The sequence below is a fragment of the Chiloscyllium punctatum genome, chromosome 5 (assembly GCF_047496795.1).
Source record: "Chiloscyllium punctatum isolate Juve2018m chromosome 5, sChiPun1.3, whole genome shotgun sequence".
Lineage (NCBI taxonomy): Eukaryota > Metazoa > Chordata > Chondrichthyes > Orectolobiformes > Hemiscylliidae > Chiloscyllium > Chiloscyllium punctatum.
In genome coordinates this window covers 132,755,994-132,782,213 of record NC_092743.1, presented here as the reverse complement: position 1 = coordinate 132,782,213, position 26,220 = coordinate 132,755,994, and positions in this window count along the sequence as shown.

Sequence of the window (26,220 nt, the reverse complement as noted above, 5' to 3'; positions counted from 1 at the left end):
GTACTATATGACTCTATGAAGGTAGAAGACAGAGGGTGGTGGTGGAGGGTTGTTTTTCAGACTGGAGGCCCATGACCAGTGGAGTGCCACAAGGATTGGTGCTGGATCCACTACTTCTCATCATTTATATAAACGATTTGATGTAAGCTTAAGAGGTATAGTTCGTAAGTTTACAGTTGACACCAAAATTGGAGGTGTAGTGGACAGCGAAGAAGGTTACCTCAGATTACAATGGGATCTTGATCAATGGCCAATGGGCTGAGAAGTGGCAGATGGAATTTAATTTAGATATATTTGACGTGCTGCATTTTGGGAAAGCAAATCTTAGCAGGACTTATACACTTAACGGTAAGGTTCTAGGGAGTGTTGCTGAACAAAGAGACCTTGGAGTGCAGGTTCATAGATCCTTGAAAGTAGAGTCACAGGTAGATAGGATAGTGAAGAAGGCATTTGGTATGCTTTCCTTGTTGCGACTGTACAGGACATTGGTTAGGCCACTGTTGGAATATTGCGTGCAATTCTGGTCTCCTTCCTATCGGAAAGATGTTGTGAAACCTGAAAGGGTTCAGAAAAGATTTGCAAGGATGTTGCTGGGGTTGGAGGATTTGAGCTATAAGGAGAGGTTGACTAGCTGGAGCTGTTTTCCCTGGAGCGTCGGAGACTGAGGGGTGACCTTATAGAGGTTTATAAAATCATGAGAGGCATGGATTGGGTAAATAGACAAGATCTTTTTCCTGGGATGGAGGAGTCCAGAAATTGAGGGTGTTTGTTTAGGATGAGATGGGAAAGATATGAAAGGCGTATATGGGGCAATTTTTTCACGCAGATTGTGGTGCATATGTAGAATGAGCTACCAGAGGAAGTGGTAGAGGCTGGTACAATTACAACATTTAAGAGGCATTTGGAAGGGTATATGAATAGGAAGAATTTGGAGGGATATGGGCCGGGTGCAGGCAGGTGGGACTAGATTGAGTTGGGATATCTGGCCAGCATGGACGAATTGGACTGAAAGGTCTGTTCCGTGCTGTACATCTTTCATGACTCTATAAGTGATGAGCGCAGAGAGTAAGACCCAATTTGAATACAATTTAAAATCAGGTTTGCATTATCTATGATAAATGTGTCCACAAATAATCACATCTTTCATGAACTGACCACCATGTTTGAAGTGACATATATGACCTGCAGAGCAGATCTGAATAGCTTTGAGAAGACACTGCGCTTGCGATTCTTATAGCTTGACCAAATTTATCGCAACATGGTAGCAAGCTGTCTATACTGACTACGTATCAGTATTAGATTCCACGTCAATTACAGCTCACTCAAAAAAATTATTCCCAAATGTTTATAAAAGCTAGGAATCAGCCCTATCCTCATTCATGCAATGCAAACATGGAATCAGTCAAAGAGTCATTTATATGCCTCGGGACTCACTTTAGTTTTATAGTTTAAACAGGGCAAAGTAAAGTTCAAATTAGTGTGATTAGACACAGTGTAAACAAACGGAGTTTTCAATGAAAGGTGTATAACATTTCGAATGTTCAAATAATTAAAATTACAAATTGTAGAGTAATGTTATGTTAGGGTGGCATGGTGGCTCAGTGGTTAGCACTGCTGCCTCACAGCACCAGGAACCCAGCTTTGATTCCACCCTTGGGCGACTGGCTGTGTGGAGTTTGTACATTCTCCCTGTGTCTGCATGGATTTCCCCCAGATGCTCCGGTTTCCTCCCACATTCCAAAGATGTGCAGGTTAGATGGGCTAGACATAGAGAATTACCCCATAGTGTTCAGGGATGTGAAAGTTAGGGGGGTCAGCCTTGGGAAATGCAGGGTTGCAGGGATAGGGTAAAGGGATGTGTCTGGGTGGGATGCTCTTCAGAGGGTCGGTGTGGACTTGTTGGGCCAAATGGCCTGTTTTCACACTATAGGGATTCTAATTAAATCACAGACTTATAGATTTTTAACTCAATTTCAGTTCCATTCTTGGACTGGACTATTGCAGTTGTTATGACCAGAACCTGAGTGAGGTTCCCTCATTCATCACAGTTCCCAATGTTGTTAGACTGTCAGCTGAGGAGAATTTCTTGATTTACCCACAGGTTCCAATCAGGTCAATTTAAAAAGGAAGGGTCACTGGACCCGAGATGTTAACTCAGCTGCTGCCAGACCTGCTGAGCTTTTCCAGCAATTTCTATTTTTTTTTCTGATTTACAGCATCCGCAGTCCTTTTGGTTTTGAATAAGGATCCTGTCCCTTATTTCTCCCAGACCTAAACAGAATCATATTTTAAAAGGAGGCAATTGAACCGAGCTTTCTTGAATTAACAAAAGGAGTGACTTTATTGATGACTATGTGTGAAAAGTATTACAACACAACACGCATACACACAGATTAGAAATAACAGGTGAATATAAAAAGATGAATGGTTTTTAAAACAAATAGATTTATTTGTAAGGAGCAGATAGTGGGGTTTGTTGCCATTGCAACATAAATTATTGGTAACATTGACATTGCTAGTTGAACGTCAATTTTTGAGATTCCTTGTTTTGTACACTGATTGGAGTTCCTTTGTATTGATTCCTCTTTAAAACTGATTTGCAGCACTTAGAGGGAGAGGGAGTCTTCATCTGTTGTCAGGCAGCTAAGTAGCTGACTTCTAACATTTGGAATGAGAAAGATTATCTTTATCTGTAACACTGGGGTGACTGGGGGGACATGGGAAAGGGTAGTTCTTTGACAGTGAGCATGCTAACATTGCATGCACACTGGAATACATGTGAATGTTCAGTCCTCCTAGCACACTCCAGTAGAGGTGAAACAAGCTTTTTTTTAAACCCCTGTACTTTGTACTTTCAAAAGGAAAAAAACAAATTGTGTCTTCAGTTTGGGGGTGGCGTGATGTTGAGCAGGGACCCATCAGTCCCTCACTATGTTTTGCATTCCAAGAAGCCACAATCAAATCTGTTTGAAGATTCTTTGACACCATTTGGTGTTACTCCCAACGGTCTCAGGCAATTTTATTTCACACCTGCAGGTACCATGCCTTTGAGGTAGTTCCGTTTTTTTGAAAAAGAAAACACGTGATGAGGTCACACGGGGGTGGGTGTTGCCACAGGTCCGTGAGGAGCAGTGACTGATATAAATGCTGCCATCTCAGAGAAATTAGACTTCAGGCCTTCAAGAAAGAAAACAACAAAGTATTTTAAAAGAAACATGCTGGTTACCCATAAAACGTCAAGATATCAACTGATATTGCTGATTGCTGACAACCGCCAAGCCTACGAACCTTGCATTATGGTAAAATACCACAGATGCTGGAACTGTGAAACAAAGACAGAGAATGTTGAAGAAACTTAACAAGGCTGGCATCGTTTGTGGAGAGAGGAAAACAGAGTTAATGTTCCAAGTGCAGTACCACTCTTCTTTGGAACTATCCTGAAGAACAAACCTTGCAGCAACATTCAACACAGAACCATCTTCTGAGAATGACATAGAAAAGATTTCAGACCTGATGGAGGACGTGCAGCTCCGAGAAATCTCCACCTCCAAGGAACAGATTCTCCGACTGCATCATGAGGTGGTGGTCTGTGGGCGAAATCCTGAGCTGAACTGAGCCAGTGAGGTGACCAGACATCGAAGATTGTGCAAGATAAAACCAAAAACTTATTGTATAAAAAGGGATACCTTACACAGTGCAATAATTCAGGCTTAACGTCAATGATCCTTTCCATTACTTGGCTGATGGTCGAGAATGGATTCATAAGGTGGGGCAATTGTCCGAGGTGGATTTGTCCTGCTTTTGTTGAAAATACCCAGGGAACCTTTCACATTTTCAAGCAGGTACCAATGTTACAGTTATTATTGGAACAACTTGGCTCGTGGCACAATTAGTTCAAGAGCACAACTCTTCAGTATGCTTATTGAATATTGGCAGAGCTTGTAGCATTTCCAGTATCCAGTGCCCTCAGCCATTTCTTGATCGTTCGTGATTATCATTACCATGTTAATTACTAAATAGAAGAGAAATTACCTGCAGTTTATTCTTGCCTTTGTGTATGTCTATGTGCTGGGGAAACTGCATCCTATAAAACCAGTCTTATTAAAGTCATCTTTCATTTGTATCTTACCATTAAGAAGTAGAGATAAAGTAAAAAGTTAAATACTGTCATTCAGTAAAAGTCATCAGACCACTAAAATGTTGGCAGCAGTGCCAACAAATGAAATTCCTGAGGAAATTATTTTGTCACATCTATTTTATCATTAACAGATTAGCAAAATTATTGTTCATTAAAGTGTAGTAAAAGTTGTAAAGTCTTTGATATTATATATCAGCAGGTTCATCCTACAGAAGCAGAATGTATTGGGAACATTAAATACACCCTATTCTATCAATATAAATCAGTAATTGTCAAACTGAACGTGTTTTTTTGCCAAGCAGAGACTTCATATGTGCACCACATGTCAAGGTCTTTATAATAAACAATGGTTAGAGTCAGCAGTCAATGCCTGAAATGCAATAGATGCCTTGAGAACAATGTTAGACACATTAACCGTTTTACCAGGAAGCAAAATTCTGGCAATAGACTCAGGATGAACACTGCTCTACAGTTTTTTGTAGAATGCAGAACCATTGGTTGGATTCCTATACAAATTGATAATGAACTTCTGCATACTCTTTGACAAGCTGCAGATGCAGCTTAGCTGGAATTCTATACATTGAACAGATACTGGAACATGGAAAGCATTTTAAAGGACAAACATAAAATTCCAGAAACACTTTACAGCTCAGGCAGCATCTGTGGGGGGAGAAACAGCATTAACATTTGAGATAGCAGATGCATGATCAGATCTTTTTCTTTCACCACATGCGCTGCCTGAGCTACAGAAGGTTTTCAACATGGTTTCTGCAGACTTTTCGCATTTATGGTATTTTGCTTTTGCTTTTCTTGGGAAGGCTGAGTCCCTAAAACCTGCACTTCTTTCATCCTCTATGGAATTGAACATGGGTTTGGAGGGGGGTAAACTGTCTCTGGTTGCACTTTCTCCTGCTTACTGGTGCAAGGGGAGGCATGCATTGCAGACTCCTCGAAATCACTATCTGTACCACGCAGGGTGCTGATTTTACTTCTAGTAACTCAAAGCATCATAACAAGAGATATCACTTCTTTGAGAATGTTCCCCTCCTCACCTGTTGCTGGGCCTCAGATGTTAAAGACTTCACTTTAGCTTTATGTAGTGCATTCAGAGAAAGAGAAATCAATGTGATGATGAAAGCAACGTGGTGCTGCAGGATTGTGTGAGAGGGAGGTAACACTAGACACATGCATGCTTCACTCACAGCATTGCTGTAAATTGGAGTCCTATCTCTACAAGGTCGGGGACTACTTTGGTGGATCTATTGATGCCAGTTGTTAAGATGATGCGGTTTATATTATTGTTCTGTTTTTGCATTGTATCTTTTATTTAAGACTAAATGAGAGGGGTGGCAGTGTGATATTCTCAAATCCATCTGACGTTGAGTCATGGTAGTTTAATTATAAGAGACTTAAGGGATCCCAGGTTGTTTTACTGAGAAGAAGATACCAGATTTGTTTCATTATTCACTCATGGAATGTGGGCATCGCTGGCTAGACCAGCATTTATTGTTTATCCCTAGTTGCCCTTGATGAGGGGCATATGGCTGTGCTTAGAGATTGACAGAGTCCTCGCCAATAACAATGGATAAGCCAAGAGCCTCCTATATCTCAGAAGAGCGTTGAGAATGTTAAGACAGAAACAGTTGTGCTTTGAATTATCCATTTCATTCAAAGATTCAGGAGAGTTGGACTCTTAAAGATAACAACTCAGCATGCCTTCCCAAATTGAAGCCTCATGTGATTTATGTGTCATGGAAATGAATTTTGAGTAAGGAAGAAATTTTTTAAAAAACCAATGATACCTCACAGGCATAATTAGTCTGCCAGGGTCTGGAAGAGACAACAGCTAAAGAGCACACCTCGTTATGGTTCAACATCACAGAATGCAGACAGGAGTCATGACCACAATGAAGAAAGAAGTTTGTAAAGTATTGAAACAAGATTGGGGAATTCACCCAACTTTCACTGGAGGGAGCATCTCAAGTGACGGCTCAGTGTGAAGGACTGTTTTGTGGTTAAAAGCTATGAAACTGAGAAAAAGATAGAAGGGGAGTAGACCCTCAGGGGTGAATAATCATTTTGGACTGATTCGGGGAGAAGTTAATGTCTGCTCAAAAGGCAATATACTGTAACTTGATTGATGCTGCCAGTGTGTTTATTGTTCTGTTCTTTGGTTTAAAGTATAAGTTGCCTACAAAAGCAATGTTTCATCAATAGTTTTAATCTGTTTGACACAATCAATATCTGAAAACATTACATCCAGCCATGGAATCTTACAGCACGGAAACAGGCCCTTCAGCCCACTTGTCCAGGCTGACCAGTTTTGTAAACTGGACTAGTTCCAATTGCCTACATTTGGCCCACATCTCTCTAAACCTTTCCTATAAATGTACATGTCCAAATGTCTTTTAAATGTTGCAACTAAATAAGCCTCTATCACCACCTCTAGCAGTTCGTTCTATACTCATACCACCCTCTGTGTGAAAATATTGCCTCTAGGTCCCTTTTAACTCTTTCCCCTCTCACCTTACACCTATGCCCTCTAGCTTTGGACTCCCCCACCCCAGGGAAACAGACCTTGGCTATTCACCTGATCCATGCCCCTCAATCCTGCCTATCCGGCCTCTCTTTTTAAGTCAAACAGTCCAGTCTCTGCAACATCCTTGTAAATCTTTTCTGTACCTTTCCAGTTAAATAACACCTTTCCTATTGCAGGGTGACCAGAATTGTATGCAGTACTCCAAATGTGGCCTTGCCAATGTGTTGTGCAGCCATAATATGATGGCCCAACTGTTGTATTCAATGAAGGCAGCATGCCAAATGCCTTGTTTGTCACCTTGACTACCCGTGATGCCACCTTTGAGGAACTATGTATCTGCACCCCAGGTCTCCCTCTTCAATATCACTCCCCATTACCATTAACTGTTTAAGTCCTGCCCTGGTTTGTCTTACCAAAGCGTAACACCCTGCATTTATCTGCATTAAACTCCATCTGCTATTCCTCAGCCCATTGGCCCAGTTGTTCAAGATTCCATTGTATTCTTAAATCACGCTTTTTACTGTCCGTTTTACCACCTATTTGGTGTCATCTCTAGACTTAATAATTATGCTTCCTATATTCTCATCCAAATTATTTATATAAATGTTGAACAACAGTGGACCCAGCACCAATCCTTGTGGCACACCACTAGCCATAGGCCTTCAGTTTGAAAAACAACCCTCTACCAGCAACCTCTGTCTCCACCTATCAATTTTGTATCCAGTTGGCTAGCTGCCCCTAGATCCCATGTGATCAGACCTTATGAACTAGTCTGCCATGCAGTACCATGTAGACTTAATCAGCAAACACCAGGAGTACTGTGTACCAAAGAAGTCAATCCGAATGTTCTCTAACCATAAACCTTGGATGAAACAGGAAATCCCTACTGAAGGCCAGACATGCAACATTCAAGTTGGATGACCCAGACCTATACAGGAAATCCAAATGTGACCTTTGCAATGCCATCCGGGATGCCAAGAGGCAGTGCTAGATCAAGTTAGAGGCCCAAACCAATCAAACAGACTCCTGAAGCAGGACAAGATAGCGGAAAAAGATACATTGCTCCCTCTTGTGCTCAATGCTTTCTATTCTGGGTTTGAGCAGATACCTGTGGTACAGTATTACCTGCTCCAACAGCCCCTGACATACCTGTGGCAAAAGTGAGGACTGCAGATGTTGGAAACCAGAGTCTAGATTAGAGTGGTGCTGGAAAAGCACAGCAGGTCAGGCAGCATCCGAGGAGCAGGAAAATTGATGTTTTGGGCAAAAGCCCTTCATCAGGAATGGAGGCAGGAAGCCTCCAGGGTGGAGAGATAAATGGTGGGGGGTGGGGCTGGGGAGAAGGTAGCAGCCCTCACTTTTGCCTAGTTGATTTTAACCTTACTGCGAATCCTCTTGCAAGGATCCCTACCCTGAAGAAGTTCTCCTCCTCTCTCCACAAGAACCTCAGTGAGTCTCTCTCTCACTGCAACCCCCAGGTCATCTCCTCTGCCTTGTTGCTACCTTCTCCTCAGCCCCATCCCCAAGAATGTCACAATGATCCCTGATTTGGAGGAGCCGGTGTTGGACTAGGGTGTACAAAGTTAAAAATCACACAAAAATCACACAACACCAGGTTATAGTCCAACAGATTTAATTGGAAGCACACTAGCTTTCAGACCGTCAGGTGGTTGTGGAGTGCAAAATTGTAAGACACAGAATTTATAGCAAAAGTTTACAGTGTGATGTAACTGAAATTATACATTGAAAAATACCTTGACCGTTTGTTAAGGCTCTCATCTTTTAGAAACACCTTCAACATCTCAACATCTTATCTGCGCTGACACCAATTGTTACAGTTAACCTGAGAGTGTAACTTTACAATTGGTGTCAGCGCAGATAAGATGTTGAGATTTGAAGGTGTCTCTAAAAGATGAGAGACTTAACAAACAGTTAAGGTATTTTTCAATGTATAATTTCAGTTACATCACACTGTAAACTTTTGCTATAAATTGTGTTCTCCACAACCACCTGATGAAGGAGTGGTGCTCCGAAAGCTAGTGCTTCCAATTAAACCTGTTGGACTATAATCTGGTGTTGCGTGATTTGTAACCATGACCCCTGTACCTAATAAAGCACGTGCAACGTGCCTTAATGGCTTCACTCTGACCTTTATTATCATGAAGTGCTTTGAGAGGCTGGTCATGGTCCACATCAACTCCAGTCTCCCATCCTGCCTCAATCCACTGCAATATGCCTACTGACGTCACAGGTCCACTGCAGATGCCATGTCCCTAGCCCTGCAATCATCCCTGGAGCATGTGGACAACAAGGACACCACACCAAACTCCTGCTCATTGACAACAGCTCCATCTTCAACACCATTACCCACTCCACGCTGATCTCAAAACTCTGTGACTTTGGTCTCAGCTCTGCCTTCTGCAACTGAATCCTCAGCTTTCTGACCCACAGACCGCAATCAGTGAAAATAGGTAACTGCACCTCCTCCATAATAACACTAAATACTGGAACCCCCCCCCCCAAGGATACACTCTTAGCCTCCTGTTGTACTCCCTGTACACCCATGACTGTTGTCAAATTCTGTATGAACACCATCTACAAATTTGCTGTTGTTGTCACCATGTAGGATAGATATCGAACAATGAGGAGTCAGAATACAGAAGGGAGCTAGAGCGCTTGGTGACGTGGTGTAATGAGAAAATACTCTCTCTCAACATCAGCAAAACTAAAGAAATGATCATTGACTTCAGAAAGAAAGGAGGAGAACACTCCCTCATGTACATTAATGGTGCTGATATTCAGAGGGAGGACAGCGTTAAGTTCCTCAGAGTGATATAACTGGTACCCTGTCCTGGACTTCCCACATAGATGTGACGGTCAAGAAAACACAACAATGCCTCTTCTTCTTCAGGCAGCTCAGGAAATTTGCCATGTCCATAAGGACCCTCACCAAGTTCTACAGATATACACCATTGAAAGCATATTGTTCAGGTGCACAATGGCCTGGTATGGCAACTGCTCTGCCCAGGACCATAAGAAGATTGTGTGCACAGCCCAGACCATCATGGAAGCCAACCTTCTATCCATTGCCTCCATTTATAGGGCTTGCTGTTGCAGAAATGCTGCCAACATCATCAAAGACCCAGCGCGCCCTGATAATGCTCACCTACAACCTTTTCCATCAGCCAGAAGATACAGAAGCCTGAACACATGCACCAGCAGGTTCAGGAACAGCTTCTTCCTGGCCATTATTACACTGATGAATGATTCTCTAACCTCAAATAATGCTGATTTTGCTAATGCTGATCTAGCCTAGCACACACCCTGTGCAATGTAACCCGTATCCCTCCGTCTAAGTTTTTTATTCATGATTTGTTCATTTATTTTATGATTTGTATGTCCTTGCTTACTATGATCTGCCTCACAAACAAAGCTTTTCACTGTACTTAGGTACACATGACAGGAAATAAATCACATCAAACCTTGTCGAAGACCTTGCTCAAGACCATGTAGGCAACATCTACTCTTCTGCTTTCATCTATCTTCTTGTAAATAGCCATATTTTAAATTTAGCTAATCTCTGGAAGTTCAGATTTCTTTTTAAGGATCACTGGTTTCTATGGGGATCATAGCATTGTAAATTTCTTCAGTGAAAGCATTGAATAGTTTAATATTTATTAATTATGAGTGAGCATCTGTGACAAAACCCAAGCAGATAGTGGACCACTTTACTATTGCCTGATCAGAAACTCTGACAATTTTCTGGAATGATGAAATAAAGTGTCTCTTATATATTAGCAATTCTCTATAAAGCAGGAAATGCTCTGTCCTCTCAGACCACTATAAGCCATGATATATTCATGAGCAAGCTTAATGTTGACAGTTCAATTACACTTGAGAAGGTGGTGGTAAGCTACCTTTTTGAACCACTGCAGTCCATGAATTGTAGATAAATCTACAATGCCACTAGGGAGAGAGCCCTAGGATTTTGATCCAATGACATTTGAGGATGTCAATATATTTCTATATCAGGGTGGCGAGTAGGGTATTGCCATGTATCTCCTGCCCTGGACCTTCTGGATGATAGTGGTCATGGGTTTAAAAGGTGGTGTCTAAGGGGCTTTGATGAATTTCTCCACTGCATTTTGTAAATAGTACACATTGCTGCTATTGAGTGTTGGTGGTGGAGAGAGTGCATGTTTGTGGATGTAATGCCAATCAAATTTCATTTTTACGTATGTTGGGGTCCTGCTCCTGTCATATCATCATGAACTCTGCATTAAACCTTTTTGACAGTGATGCAGTTGCCTGGATTGAATAGCAATTTCAGCATAAGTGGCTTTGTTTCTTCCACTCTGGTCTCCTGTTTGTCTCAATCTGTGGTCAGGTGATCATGGCAGCCATCTTACACCTGTATCTGTCCTTTGTTTCAAATCATTTTAGTGCATAAAAGGTCTTAGGTGTAACAGTCAGAGAATGGAAATTAAGCATTGATAATTGAGTATTACCATTACCATGACAACCAGTATTTATTTCTCTTCTCTAATTGTCGAAGCCATTTCAGAAGACATACATTGCTGTGTGTTGGAGTCACATATGGACCAGACCAAGTAATAAGGCAGATTTCCCTCCTGATAGGACGTTGGTGAATGAGATGAGTTTTATGACAAATGGCAATTGTTACATGGTCACTAATAGTGAGGCTAGTTTACAGTTCCAGATTTTATGGATTTTATTGAAATTCCAGCCAGAATAGGATATGAAATGATATACCATCCAACATACTTCCCAGTGAAATCCTCAAATGAAAATCTAGGTATATACCCTTATCCGTTTCTATTTTAATGAAAATGCAATTCTGATAAATTGAGGGGTAATTTCCCAGTGGAACTATGCTTAGATAGGTAGTGTTAAAATTGGTAGGTAAGCATAATTTGCATTTTAGACTCCCTGAAAAAAATTGCAAAATGCTGAAAATATTCTGATGTACAAATAGAAAGAAGGTTACACAAAATTCTACAAATGAACTGATGACATGTAATAATCTTACTGTTAGGGAATGGAAAATTCATGAACATTTTATGCCTATTGCATTTCAGTGGTACACAAACTTCAAATTACATTTGACATTCCCGATGTTGTTTGGATACATTGGAATTGTTTGTGCAGCTCAGTATGTCTTTGAATGGTTCACACGTTTACCTGGAATTAACATAACCTAGACGTTTGCCGTTTTGGAAAAAGAACATTTTCTTAATGTGATTTAAAAGAAGCTTCAAGTTTTGATCATGTTTGGAAGATATTGTGAACAGAGAATCACTGTCAAGCAAAATGTGAGCACTTAGAAAGAAACCTTTAAGAACACAGCCAAGTGTGTGGCCACCCTTCTATGAAATGAGAAAGTAGACTCAAATGTGTTGTGGAGACCCACATTTTAATGGAAGGAATGCAAACGAAAGCCACTTGTAACCTATCCGTTCCAAGATAAACTAAAGACGCGTGGACACATGCACACCATTCTGGCAAAACTGCTAAAGTCCTTCGTGTTTTACTGGCAACTTCCTACATCCACGGATAGCTACCTGGGCTATCTTAACAAACATACCATCTTAATTTCGATCTCTCAAAATATTTCTGAATTACCAAGAATCTCTTGCACTCTCTATCTCGCTCTCTCAAACACATGTTCACGTACAGTTGCAACAGAAGCATTCACAGTAGAATTTCATGCGATGAGAGGAAAAAATTATTCCTCAGTTGTTTTGTTTAGTATTCATATCTCAGACAGCTGTGAACATTAGAGCTGTAATTTGCTATCATGGTGAGGTAAATATTCTTCTGTAAATACCCACTCAGGTATTAACTTCCAAACTAGAGATAAAGTAGCATCTAAAAATGGTCCGCAATAGACTTAATTTCTAGGCCATAGTTCTTAATTATGTTGTTCAGTAAATCTGTTAAGCTCATTTTAAAACATCTAGCTTTGTGCCTACAAGTTCAAACAGTTCTAAATTGAAGTGAAAACTCCTGAATACTTGAAGATTAGACCTGAATCAAAAAATTATTAATAAGTGGGAAGGATGTGGGTATGGCTCAATCATGAATATATGCACATTTTCACTGTCACTGAACACATTGCTCCACAGCACAGTAAATAAGATGCTAAAATGACAAATATTCTTGTCATTTTCAAATCTGGAAAAATGGCAGGTTTTACAAACAAACTAGCTGGCACCATTTGTGCATCAAAGTGTGTTGATGAAGCAACCAAGTCAAATATTAATTCTTTGATCACATTCATATAATTTACCTGAACAACCAAATAGTTCCAGCATTTTCAGTTTTTGTTATGGATTGTGGAATGTCTATTTTCCTTAAATTATGAAAATATGTCCAAGGACAGCGATGGTGTGGACTCCACCTACAGAGCAAGTGCCAGGAATAGGCCTCTGGAGAAATCCTTCATTTCGATAATTGGGAAGTGTTTAAAGCTGAAAAGTTCATCGTGCTATGGAAAATGGGAAGGAAAGGAGGACTGCTCAGTGCCCCATGGTATTGGCAATGTGCCACAACCACCCATGAATTTGTGAAGTAACCTATATATTAGTCCAGACATAACATAATATTTATACTAAAGTATTTAGGTACCTTTATCTCTCCAGAAAATAAATGAGAGAGATAGTTGCCTATATACATAGGTCTTCATTCTCAGTTTTATTTTGAAGGCAGCACCACAGAGAAACCACACAAAACTTTCCGTGGAGTATTTTATATTTTCATTTATAGCTACCACCAAATAACACACAGTACCTTTCTCTTTACTGGTGACAATTACAAATCACATTTTAAACACTTCACACCAAAGACAACTGATGTCATGTGAAATATGCAAAATCTTGGCAGGGCATGTGTTTCGTTTTCCATGCTAAGAAAATATTCTGCAGTACAGTGATCCTTACCAGGAAGACGGAAAGCTTTTTTTTTGGCGGCAGGCACTCTACCCAGCCTTTCTGCCTACAACTTCAGGACTACCGACTACAACTATAAATCAATTCATTGGATTATTCGCAACACTGTATTTTGCCTGCATATTACATTTGAAGTAATCGTTAAGTGTGTGCATTTCAGTCATATCTTAAGTGCACTAATACTTGTTAAGTGTTCCCTTTAATCTGTGTTTGAGGCAGACCTAACGTTTAAGATTTCCTTTGTTGTTTGGGTGCAAAAAGGTGAGCTCATCTGGAAAATATGAAGCACTAAATATCAGATAAAGGAAGAAAGAAAGGGATGTTATAAAACTTAACTTCAAAACTTATCTTGACCTAAGCATTTATAATATTGAAATTATGATCGACAATATGGCGAGTGGGAAATGGTGCTGATAAATTGCCCCTTCTCTAAAATTGTCAAATATTGTTGTGGATATGTTGAGAGTTTCTTGTCCTATTGTGGTTAGCCAGTGTATTAAGCCTGTTGTGGTTGTTTCTGGCATTATTAATTGTGTATGATAGGCATGGCACATATGAAATACATTAATAATGAACTAAGGTCTTGTCTTTCAGAATGCGGGAGGGAAATGTATTAATGAAGTTTCTTTAGTCAGAATGTTTACTGCGGTCGCAAATGCTTTCAGTTCTCTCCGGAGACTTGACTTAGAGAAGAGTGAACAGCCACAAGGATCCTTTCAGGATATCTCTCTGCATGTTATCCAGATTTTCCCCGCCATTATATAACCAGGACTTGATGCATATTGAGAGCAGTACACTGGAGACCTCAGACAATTTCAAATGTCCAGTGTACATCTAGGTGCCCGTGGTCCACAATTTGTATTTCTCTAACTTCTTCCAAGCTTGTGCACTGAAACATCTACTAGCTAATGTCTATCCAACCACAGGAGCTGACCAGGCCTCCCAGTCACCACCCATTTTAATTCCCCTTCCCACTCCCTTTCTGACATGTCCATCCTTGACCTCCTCCATTGCCACAACAAATCACAGCTCCTATTGGAGGAACAATACCTCATCTTCAACCTGGGCAGCCTACTGCCCGGAGGACTCAACATTGAGTTCTCCAATTTCAGGTAACCTCCCTCCCCATCCCCCAACTGCTTTCCCAGCCCCTCCCCCTCCCTTCCACTGCTCCCAGCCACCAACCGCATTCATTCTTCCAATGGACCAACTAGGTTGTACCCTCTACCTGACTTCACCTATCACCCATTCACCACCCTGCCCCCCCCCCACCACCTTTATCTGCAGTCCCCCCTCCACCCCCACCCCAAGACTTGAAGAAGGGTTACACCCGAAATGTCAACTTCCCCACCTCCAGATGTTGCCTGGCTTGCTGTGTTCTTCCAGCCTCCTGTTTGTGTATTTCAGATTCTAGCGTCTGCAGTTTTTCTGTTTCCATCCATACATCAAAACATTTTCTAATGTTCTCACTCTGCAGGCATCACTCCAACAATCTAACCATTTATTACTGACTGAGCTGATGAATCTGTTGCATGGTACGGAGTGATTCATCACAATCCTGGTGTTTCTCCAGTGGCCATCTGAACACCATGAACAAAATAATTCAGCTTCCTACAGTTACAGCAGTGGCTTCCCCAAGCTGCAAATGCCTTCTTCTCTTCTGTATGGACTTCTTTGCAATATATCCATGCTGAGCTTTGTCTGTAATTGTTCTGCCCTCTGGCCCTGGGGTATTTATCAACATAATGCCTTTTCTCCCAGCACTGTGTTCTATCTGTTAATTTAGATTCTCACTAACCAGTAATGAAAGTACTGATTGATTTGATGGGAGCACTTGCACTCTGTAATAATGCTACTGATTTTTTTTACCTTGAGAATTGTTATGCAAATCAGTGCTAGTTGCCTGGGAATCTCAAGTGACACTTTCTGTTTTTGATTGAAATTCAATCTGCACCAATGAGCCTCTTGGCTTGCCATAGTCATGTGACCCTCACCCATAATGCCCTGTTTGCGAGTTGCTTACCTGCAATCAGTTTTAATAAAGCCATGGTACAGACCAGACTTTTGACAGCACAAAAGATGAATTCAGAAGTGAAGCTGAGATTGTGCGCTCAAGAGTTATCGAAAAGCACACTGATGGAAACAAGTAACTGAAAGAAACTAGGAAAAAGTAGTGAAGCAGTTCATAGCTAAAACAGAGATGAGGAGAAACTTCTTCACCCAGAGTGTGGATAGCTGAGAGTCTTGCACTCCTCAGGGATACAATCGCCTATGTGCAGGACAGAGGATTGGACACCTGCCTGATCAGCCTGGACCAGGGGAAAGCCTTTGACAGGATATCACACAGGTATATGAGAGATGTTCTCTCCAAAATGGGCTTTGGGAGGGAATCTGCAATTGGATCAGGCTGCTCTACACCAACATTGTCAGTGCAGTCTCAGTCAATGGGTGGGAATCAGATAGCTTCCCAGTCAGATCTGGCGTCAGGTAGGGCTGCTTTCTCTCTCCTGCCTTGTTTGTGTGCTGCATAGAGCCATTTGCCGAGTCCATCAGGAAGGATGCGAGCCTGAGAGGGGCGACTATTCCTAGCAGTGGGAGCCTGCAGGTTAAGGCCTCCCTGTACATGGATGACGTCGCTGTTTTCTGCTTGGATCCACTGTCCGTGCGCAGACTCATGTGCATATGTGACCAGTTCGAACGGGCCTCGGGGGCCAAGGTAAACTGAGGCAAGAGTGAGGCCATGCTCTTCGGGAACTGGGCCGACCAATCCTCGATCCCCTTCACCGTCAGGACCGACCACCTGAAGGTGCTGGGTTTTTGGTTCGGGGGGGCTGTGGCGTGCACCAAGTCTTGGGAGGAGCGTATCAGCAAAGTGAGGCAGAAACTGAGCAGATGGAAGCTACGGTGGCTCTCCATCACGGGAGAAAACCTGGTCATCAGGTGTGAGGCACTGTCATTGCTGTTATATGTGGCACAGGTCTGGCCTATTCCCAGAACCTGTGCCGCTGCAGTCACCCAGGCCATCTTCCAGTTTATATGGAGGTCAAAGATGGACCAGATCTGAAGGGACTTGCTGTATAAAGATCTGGGCAACGGGGGAAAAAATACACCCAATGCCACCCTCACCCTGATGGCCACCTTTGTGTGTGGCTGCATCAAGCTGTGCGTGAATCCCCAGTACGCAAACACCAAGTGTCACTACGTATTGAGGTTCTACCTGTCCCCGGTGTTGTGAAGGATGGGCCTGGTCTCGCTGCCACAGAACGCTCCAAGTAGTTGGACCGTTCCATATCACCTGTCCTTCGTGGAGAAGTTTATGAAGAAAAACACCTTTGAACACAATTCTATCAGGAAGTGGTCAGCACGTAGCGTCCTTGAGACCCTTCGGGAAAAGGAGAGGGCGGATCCTATCGAGCGGTTCCCTGAGCAGACTGTCAAAGCCATTTGGCAGAATGCCTCATCACCAGAACTTTCCAACAAGCACCAAGACATGGCTTGGCTGGTGGTGAGAAGGGCTCTGCCTGTGAGATCCTTTATGCACGCCCGGACTCTCAGCCACACCGCACGCTGCCCTCGAAGTGGCTGCGGGGAGCGAGACTGTCACACACCTCCTTCTGGAATGTGCCTACACAGAAGAAGTCTGGAGAGGAATGCAGTGGTGTTTGTCGAGGTTCGTCCCGAGCAGCGCCGTGACGCGGGACTCCATGCTCTACGGCCTGTTCCCCGGGACATACACCGAGACAAACATCAACTGTGCCTGGAGGATCATCAACTCGGTGAAGGATGCTCTCTGGGTGGTCCGAAACCTGTTGATCCTCCAGCTGAAGGAGTTGACCCCGACTGAGTGTTGCAGACTGGCACATTCCAAGGTCCAGGACTACGTGTTGAGGGACGCGCTGAAGCTTGGGGCAGCTGCCGCCAAGGCGCGGTGGGGAAAGACCACCGTGTAACATCTGCCTGCCTAAAGAAGAACAGCTAAAAATGTAATCGTACCAACCTGTAAATAGGAATGATTACTCTGTTTCGGTATGCAAACAAAAGGAATGTTTACATATGTATGGCATGTCCAACTGTACAGACCATTAAAGTATTTTATGAATAAAGTATATTTTTGAAATAAAAAAACAGTGGTGGGTGTGTGGAATGCTCTGCTCCAGAAGACAGTGGAGGCCCAATCTCTGGATTTGTTTAAGAAAGAGTTGGATAGAGCTCTCAAGGATAGTGGAATCAAGGGTTATGGAGATAAGGCAGGAACAGGATACTGATTAAGGATGATCAGCCATGATCATAATGAATGATGGTGCAGGCTCGAAGGGCAGAATGGCCTAATCCTGCGCCTATTGTCTATTATCTATTGTCTATTGTCTATTGTCTATAACTCTGGATTAGATACAACGTTTACAACCATTCCAGTGCTGGTTCTGTTTAAAATGATCGAAAGTGATATGAAGCAGAACAGGCATTGTTTTGTTTGCACTGACCCAATTGCTATTGATGTGCTTCACAAGGCAGAGCAACTACAAATAATGACACTCATTTCACTGTTATGAAGAGTATATTCCAGTCTAACCCTTGGTATAGGAAACAAAAAAGGTAGATTGTAGAAATTTCAACCTTGAAGGTACACTTTGAACACCAAAATCATTCATGAATGGGATGGGTTCAAAATTGAGGTGAAAAGGTATAAATGAATTTATTAATCAACAGGGACTTGATTAACTCAAATCTCAAAGTCCTGCAAAGCTGCACAATGAAAAGACAATTGGAAAAATTAGTTTATTTGGGATAAGCGGTTAAGAGTATAACATAATCTCAGGAAAATGATTAATATGTGCAGTGTGCTGAGGTTCTAAATTAATAGATAGAACACAGTGCTGGGAGAAAAGGCATTATGCTGATAAATATCCCAGGGCCAGAGGGCAGAACAATTACAGACAAAGCTCAGCATGGATATATTGCAAAGAAGTCCATACAGAAGAGAAGAAGGCATTTGCAGCTTGGGGAAGCCACTGCTGTAACTGTAGGAAGCTGAATTATTTTGTTCACGGTGTTCAGCTGGCCACCGGAGAAACATCAGGATTGTGATGAATCACTTCATACCATGCAACAGATTCATCAGCTCAGTTGGTAATAAATGGTTAGATTGTTGGAGTGATGCCTGCAGAGTGAGAACATTAGGTCGACATACGGTGTCAGTTAGGCACTGCAGCGTCATGCAACATTTTGACCTCTATGGGGCTGGTGTGAAATTATTCAATATGAGTTTCTTCCGGGTGCTCCAGTTTCCTCCCACAATCCAAAATTGTGCCAATTAGGTGAATTGGCGAAGCCAAATTGCCCATGGTGTTCAGGGATATGTAGGTTAGGTGCATTAGTCAGGGGAAATATGGAACAATAGGGTAAGAGGAATGGGTCTGGGGGGGTTACTCTTCGGAGGCTCGGTGCGGACTTGGTGAGCCAAATGGCCTCCTTCCACACTGTAGGGATTCTATGATTTTTTTAAAACTGAAGCTCTTGGAAGTAAGTTTGAGTCTCTCTGATAGTACCATACTCATCAGATTATGTTGTGAAGTCCAATCGTATGGCAAGAATTAAGCTTTAGCGTTCCAGATATTGACAGCAATTAAAAACTACCCCTCTAAGCTGGAGCAAGTCTCAAACTAGATCCTAGTGGAGTATAATAATATCAGTACAGCATTTGAATGTCTTTGTGCAGAATATGATCTCATTGAGGTGAGGGTGGAAGACCAGTTCGGCATCTGCCAATTCAAGTTCCAGTGATCGTCGAGACCACCCTAAATGACAGGGTAGAAAAGCTAGAAAAGATCGAGTAATCAAGAAAGTAATACCTCCTGCGGAATAAATTAGCAACTCAGCAGCTACAAAACAACTTGGAATGCAGGGAGCATGCATTGACTCAAAGGACCGAAATAAAACTCTGAAGAGATCTCACTACCCAGTGCCAAAACAAAGAAAAAATACCTTGCCACCACTTGCGAAAACAAAACTCTTCACTCCCCTCGTTTTGTAGGATAATTGCTGGCAGGTGAAGCTGGATGAAGGGGGCAGCTATATTTTGTACACCCACCTGGAGAGACAAATGGTCCCGAGGAATACCACAACGGAAAGTCACTGATCGGGATGGAGTGGAAGCTTTAGTGGATGATCTGCTAATTGGCAGATTTGGAGACTTTGCTTGCCATGATCAAAATCTAATGTAAGTGTTAGCTCACTCGATGAACCTGCAGCTGAACTGGAAAAAAATTGCAATTGGTCTAAAGTCAAATACATAAATCATGTCCTGGCATGCTAAGGTCATGGGGCAGCACAGTGGCTCAGGGGTTAGCATGGCTACCTTACAATGCCAGGGATCCAGGTTTGATTCCAACCTCGGGTGAATGTCTGTGTGGAGTTTGCACATTCTCCCTGTGTCTGCGTGGGTTTCCTCTGGGTGCTCCAGTGTCCTCCCACAATCCAAAAATGTGCAGGTTAGGTGAATTGGCCATGCTAAATTGCTCATAGTTTTTGGGGACATGTTGGTTAGGTGCATTAGTCAGGGGAAATGTAGAGTAATAGGGTAAGGGGAATGGGTCTGGGTGGGTTACTCTTCGGAGGGTTGGTATGGACTTGTCGAGCTAAAGAGCCTGTTTCCACATTGTAGGGATTCTATGATTCTTCAGCAAGGTCCTGAAAAGTTGAGAGCCACGGCAGTGAAGTGGCGACTAATAGGCGTTAAAGCAGTGCAATGCACTGTGGGAGACTTCAGCTAGCCAGTAAAAACCTTGTCGAATCTTTCATCAGAATGTAAAACTGTTGTGGTTCTGTTCGCCGAGCTGGGAATTTGTGTTGCAGACGTTTCGTCCCCTGTCTAGGTGACATCCTCAGTGCTTGGGAGCCTCCTGTGAAGCGCTTCTGTGATATTTCCTCCAGCATTTGTAGTGGTTTGAATCTTCCGCTTCCGGTTGTCAGTTCCAGCTGACGTTGCAGTGGTCGGTATATTGGGTTCAGATCGATGTGCTTATTGATTGAAACTGTGGATGAGTGCCATACCTCTAGGAATTCCCTGGCTGTTCTCTGTTTGGCTGGTCCTATAATAGTAGTGTTGTCCCAGTCAAACTCATGTTGCTTGTCATCTGCGTGTGTGGCTACTAAGGATCGCTGGCCGTGTCGTTTCATGGCTAGTTGGTGTACATGGATGTGGATCGTTAACTGTCTTCCTGTTTGTCCTATGTAGTGTTTTGTGCAGTCCTTGCATGGGATTTTGTACATTGGTTTTGCTCATGTTGGGTATCGGGTCCTTCATTCTGGTGAGTTGTTGTCTGAGAGTGGCTGTTGGTTTGTGTGCTGTTATGAGTCCTAGTGGTCGCAGTAGTCTGGCTATCAGTTCGGAAATGCTCTTGATGTATGGTAGTGTGGCTAGTCCTTTGGGTTGTGGCATGTCCTCGTTCTGTTGTCTTTCCTTTAGGCATCAGTTGTTGAAATTGTGCGGGTATCCGTTTTTGGTGAATACATTATATAGGTGTTCTTCTTCCTCTTTTTGCAGTTCTGGTGTACTGCAGTGTGTTGTGGCCCTTTTGAATAGTGTCTTGATGCAACTTCTTTTGTGTGTGTTGAGGTGGTTGCTTTTGTAGTTCAGGACTTGGTCTGTGTGTGTGGCTTTCCTGTAAACCTTTGTGGTGAATTCTCCGTTCGGTGTTCTCTGTACCATCACATCTAGGAATGGGAGTTGGTTGTCCTTTTTTTCCTCTCTAGTGAAGCGGATTCCTGTGAGTGTGGTGTTGATGATCCAGTGTGTGTTCTCTATTTCTGTGTTTTTAATGATTACAAAGTTGTCATCCACATATCTGACCCAGAGTTTGGGTTGAATTTGTGGTAAGACTGTTTGTTCTAATCTTTGCATTACCGCTTCTGCTATGAGTCCAGAGATGGGTGAGCCCATGGTTGTGTCGTTGATTTGTTCATATATTTGGTTGTTGAATGCGAAGTGTGTTGTGAGGCACAGGTCCAGTAGTTTGAGTATGCCATCTTTGTTGATAGTTCAACGTCCTGTTGTCTGTTTTGTATGTCCAGCAGGTTGGCTATTGTTTCTGTGGCTAGGGTTTTGTCGATCCGAAACGGATGACAAGCAACATTAATATTGTAGAAAGAGCCGTTGTATTTGTAGCAAGGGTGTTAACACAAATGAAACAACAAAATGCTCAGATTAAGATCTGGTACCTACAGCCATTGTCTTTGCTAGTGAACAATTTAACCAGTACCTACGAGGAAGAAACAAAGTTGCAGTCCAGTCTGATCATGACCTGTTAGAAAACATGTTCTTTAGTTTGCAGAGGCACAGTGGCTCAGTGGTTAGCACTGATGCCTCACAGCGCCAGGGACCCGGGTCTGAATCTAGCCTTGGGTGACTGTCTGTGCAGAGTTTGCCCATTCTGCCCGTGTCTGTGTGGGTTTCCTCCAGGTGCTCCAGTTTCCTCCCACAATCCAAAGATGTGCAGGTCAGGTGAATTGGTCATGCTAAACTGCCCATAGTGTTGAGGGATGTGTCGGCTATTTGGGTTAGCCATGGGGAATGTGGGGTTACAGAGTTAGGGTCGAGGGATGGTTTTGGGTGAGGCAGTGTGGACCTGATGGGCTGAATGGCCTGATTTTACAATGTAGTGGATGCTATAATTCTGCTTGCAACATCAATGCAAGAAAACTGCGTATTGCAAGAAGGCTGAAAGGGGATTTGATCAAGGTTTTCTAAATCATAAGCAGGCTGGCTAGAGATTAGGAGTAGCTGCTCGTACTCATTAAAAAAATAAGAGTGAAAAGTCACAGATGTAAAGTGATGTGCAAAAGAAGCAAGGGTGAAGTGAGGAAAATCTTTTTTCTTCATGCAGCAAGTCGAGTATGGAATGCAGCGCCTGGAAATGTGGTGAAGGCAGATTCAATTGCGGCATTCAAGAGTGCACTGGATGATTATTTGGATAACACTGGTGTACAGGGATATTGGGAAAAGGCAGGAGATTAGCACTCGGGAACAGTTGGACTAGCTTCTGCTGTTTCTGAAGGAGATGTCATTTACTCGAGTTCAGCATGACATGCGCAGTGAGTAAAGAGTTGTTGTGAAGCCAGGAAGCTTTTGATGAGAAAGTTATAAATGTTTTGCCAACTCCACATGTCGCAGTGTAATGTTGCCTGGTATAGGTAAGTGATTAATGCAGAGATAAATGACAAATGATAGAAAAGCTAATGGACCGTTACATTGATCAGCATTGTTAAAAAGGTAAAGTTTTCGGATTCATTAGATCCATAGGTAGTCTTGTCCAGAAGAACAAGCAAAAGGTTTTGAAATTTGGTGGACAGACACCTATCAGTCGGCAGGTCTCGCACACAGTGAGTCTATCAACAACTAATTCAGGAGAGAAAAGACCAGCAAATGAAGGAGCATTGAACAGTGTGGAAGTACATGATAGCTCTTGAGTTACTACAGGGTCATTTTGACCAAGTTCTCTCTCTCTCTCTCACCCTCTTGTGCAGATTTAGCTTTCCAGAGGGAGCAACATGGCTGACAATGCCAACAGGAACAGGAACGGAAGCAGCAGTGGCCATCTGCCTTCCCGAGGCAGTCGGAGCACCAAACAGTGCAGGCAGAAGAAGCACCTTCGCAGCCAACTCCAACCAGTGAAATTTTCAAACCTCACAGACCAGCGTGAGCAAGGGAGCGAGGGAGGGAGGGAGGGAGGGATGAAGTTTGTCAGGGAGTGAGTGAGGGAGCGTGTGAGCAAGGCAGTGTCTCTGTGAGGGATGGAGGACGTGAGACAGTGAGGAAGCGAAGGAATGGGAATGAGTGTGTTTGTGTGACAGAGAATGAGCTGGATACACATATACCTTCACCCTCCTTGTCAAAAACACATCCATGAGGTAGGTTGATAGATGAGGAAATGTACTTTAACCCCTTCTTTATATGAATTACACCAAAGTGAGCTCAGAGTGTGTGAATGTCTTAGTTTGGCCTGTGCTTCCTTGCTGATCAAAACTGGGGGCCAAGTCTGTCTCTCTTTACCTGCTTCACAACTGCAAAAAATAAAAATAAAAAGTTTTCATTAGTCAGCTTGGCTGCTTGGCACTCTTTCAATGGTTACTTAATTAGAACATAGAACATAGAACAATACAGCGCAGAACAGGCCCTTTGGCCTTTGATGTTGCACCGACCTGTGAACTCTTCTCAGCTTGTCCCCCTACACTATCCCAAAATCATCCATGTGCTAATCTAAGGATTGTTTAAATCTCCCTAATGTGACTGAGTTGACTACATTAGCAGGTAGGGCATTCCACGCCCTTACCACTCTCTGTGTAAAGAACCTGCCTCTCACATCTGTCTTAATTCTATCACCCCTCAATTTGTCGTTATGGCCCTCGTACAAGATGACGTCATCATCTTCGGAAAAAGACTTTCACTGTCTACCCTATCTAATCTCATTAATCATTTTATGAAATTATCAATTCTTTTACAGTTTTCTTAATATTGTGTATACTGTTGTGTCAAAGCCTACCTTTTTGAAATGTTCTTAACTGCTGCAAGAGTGAGGAAAATATTGAAATGTAGCTTTCATACAAAAGGGTTAGACCAACTTGCATTACAGGAGTTTACAGGGTTATGGGTTTGTCATTGGATGATGAATAGAAAGGAGCTGAAAATGTGTTGCTGGAAAAGCGCAGCAGGTCAGGCACCATCCAAGGAGCAGGAGAATCGACGTTTCGGGCATAAACCCTTCTTCAGGAATGAGGAAAGTGTGTCCAGCAGGGCTAAGATAAAAGGTAGGGAGGAGGGACTTGGGGGAGGGATGTTGGAGATGCAATAGGTGGAAGGAGGTCAAGGTGAGGGTGATAGGCCAGAGAGGGGGTGGGGGCGGAGAGGTCAGGAAGAAGATTGCAGGTTAGGATGACAGCGCTGAGTTCGAGGGATTTGAGTGAGACAAGGTGGGGGGAGCTGAAATGAGGAAACTGGAGAAATCCTCTTGAACTCAGATTTCTCCAGTTTCCTCATGAACTCAGATTTCTCCAGTTTCCTCATTTCTCCTCCCCCCACCTTGTCTCAGTCAAATCCCTCGAACTCAGCACCGCCTTCCTAACCTGCAATTTTCTTCCTGACCTCCCCACCCCCGCCCCCACTCCGGTCTATCACCCTCACCTTGACCTCCTTCCACCTATCGCATCTCCAACGTCCCTCCCCCAAGTCCCTCCTCCCTACCTTTTATCTTCGCCTGCCGGACACACTTTCCTCATTCCTGAAAAAGGGCCTATCCCTGAAACGTCGATTCTCCTGTTCCTTGGATGCTGCCTGACCTGCTGCGCTTTTCCAGCAACACATTTTCAGCTGGGATCTCCAGCATCTGCAGTCCTCACTTTCTCCTGATGAATAGAAAGGACCCAGTCCTAATGCTCGAGGACTTGCATTCAAATCCCACTGCAGCAGCTGGGGTGGGGGTGGTGGGGAGATTTAAATTCAATTTAAAACCTGTAATATAAAGCTAATTGATGATGTCAAATATCACCAATTATTAAAAATATCAAATATCTCTCTCAATGTGGATCAAATACCAAATAACCCATCTGTTTCATCAGTGCCGTTTTGCGAAGGAAATCAGCCACCCTCATTTGGTCTGGCCAATATGTACTTCCGGAACGACAGCATTATAGTTGACTCTTAAGACCACTCTGAAATATTCAAGAGCAATTAGGGTTGGAATACGGGTGCAAACCTTGTCAGTGAGAATCACAATCGACATGTCTAAATCTAAGTCTAAAATGTAAACGTCTAATGTGCATTGTCAAGTATTGAGCTTTAGATTTTACGAAGCCAGTTCTACACTGTGCTTTGATCTTTTCATTGATTTACAGGTCAGCCATCAGTTCTGCAAACTAAGTTAGCATGTTGTGCAATGGAAACTCATTGTGAATGTTTGACTGAGCTCGCAAAACATACCGATGGATTTAACTCAACAGAGATGATAGAGCTCTCCAGAAGCCTCTTAGTTTTATTTAGATTCACAACTTTATGAATTTCTAAGAGGATTAAGAGTTTTTTAAAGTGGGTCTTGAATCTGTGCTAGTTTATTTTAAGTTTCGTCAGCATCTCAATGTCGCCTCAATGGTAATATTGGCTCATGAGTTCTCTTTGTAGTGGATATGGGGTGATGAGGGGACAAGTGAAGGGATGGTAGACTGGGCATTTTCCAAGGCTAACATGATGCATGGAGCCTCATTCATGTGTTTGTGTGATCATATAGCAAGGAGGTATCTGATTAGGGTAACGATCCTCTCACATGGATGGCTGAGCTTATCATGTAGGGTAAGTTATCTCAGATGTTTAAGCAGCAGGTGAACAGATGTTTCAGCTGCTGTTGTGCAGTGCTGTCACAAGCAGTGTCCACCACTGCCAGGATGCTACCATCAAGTCATAAAATATTTTGCCCATCATTCTGATGAGTAATATGCTATATGAATGTGAGTGCCAGGGTAATGTTATTTATTTGGAGCAAACTTTACTGATTTTGGCCTCAGGGATAGGTTGCTGGTAAGTGTTGATC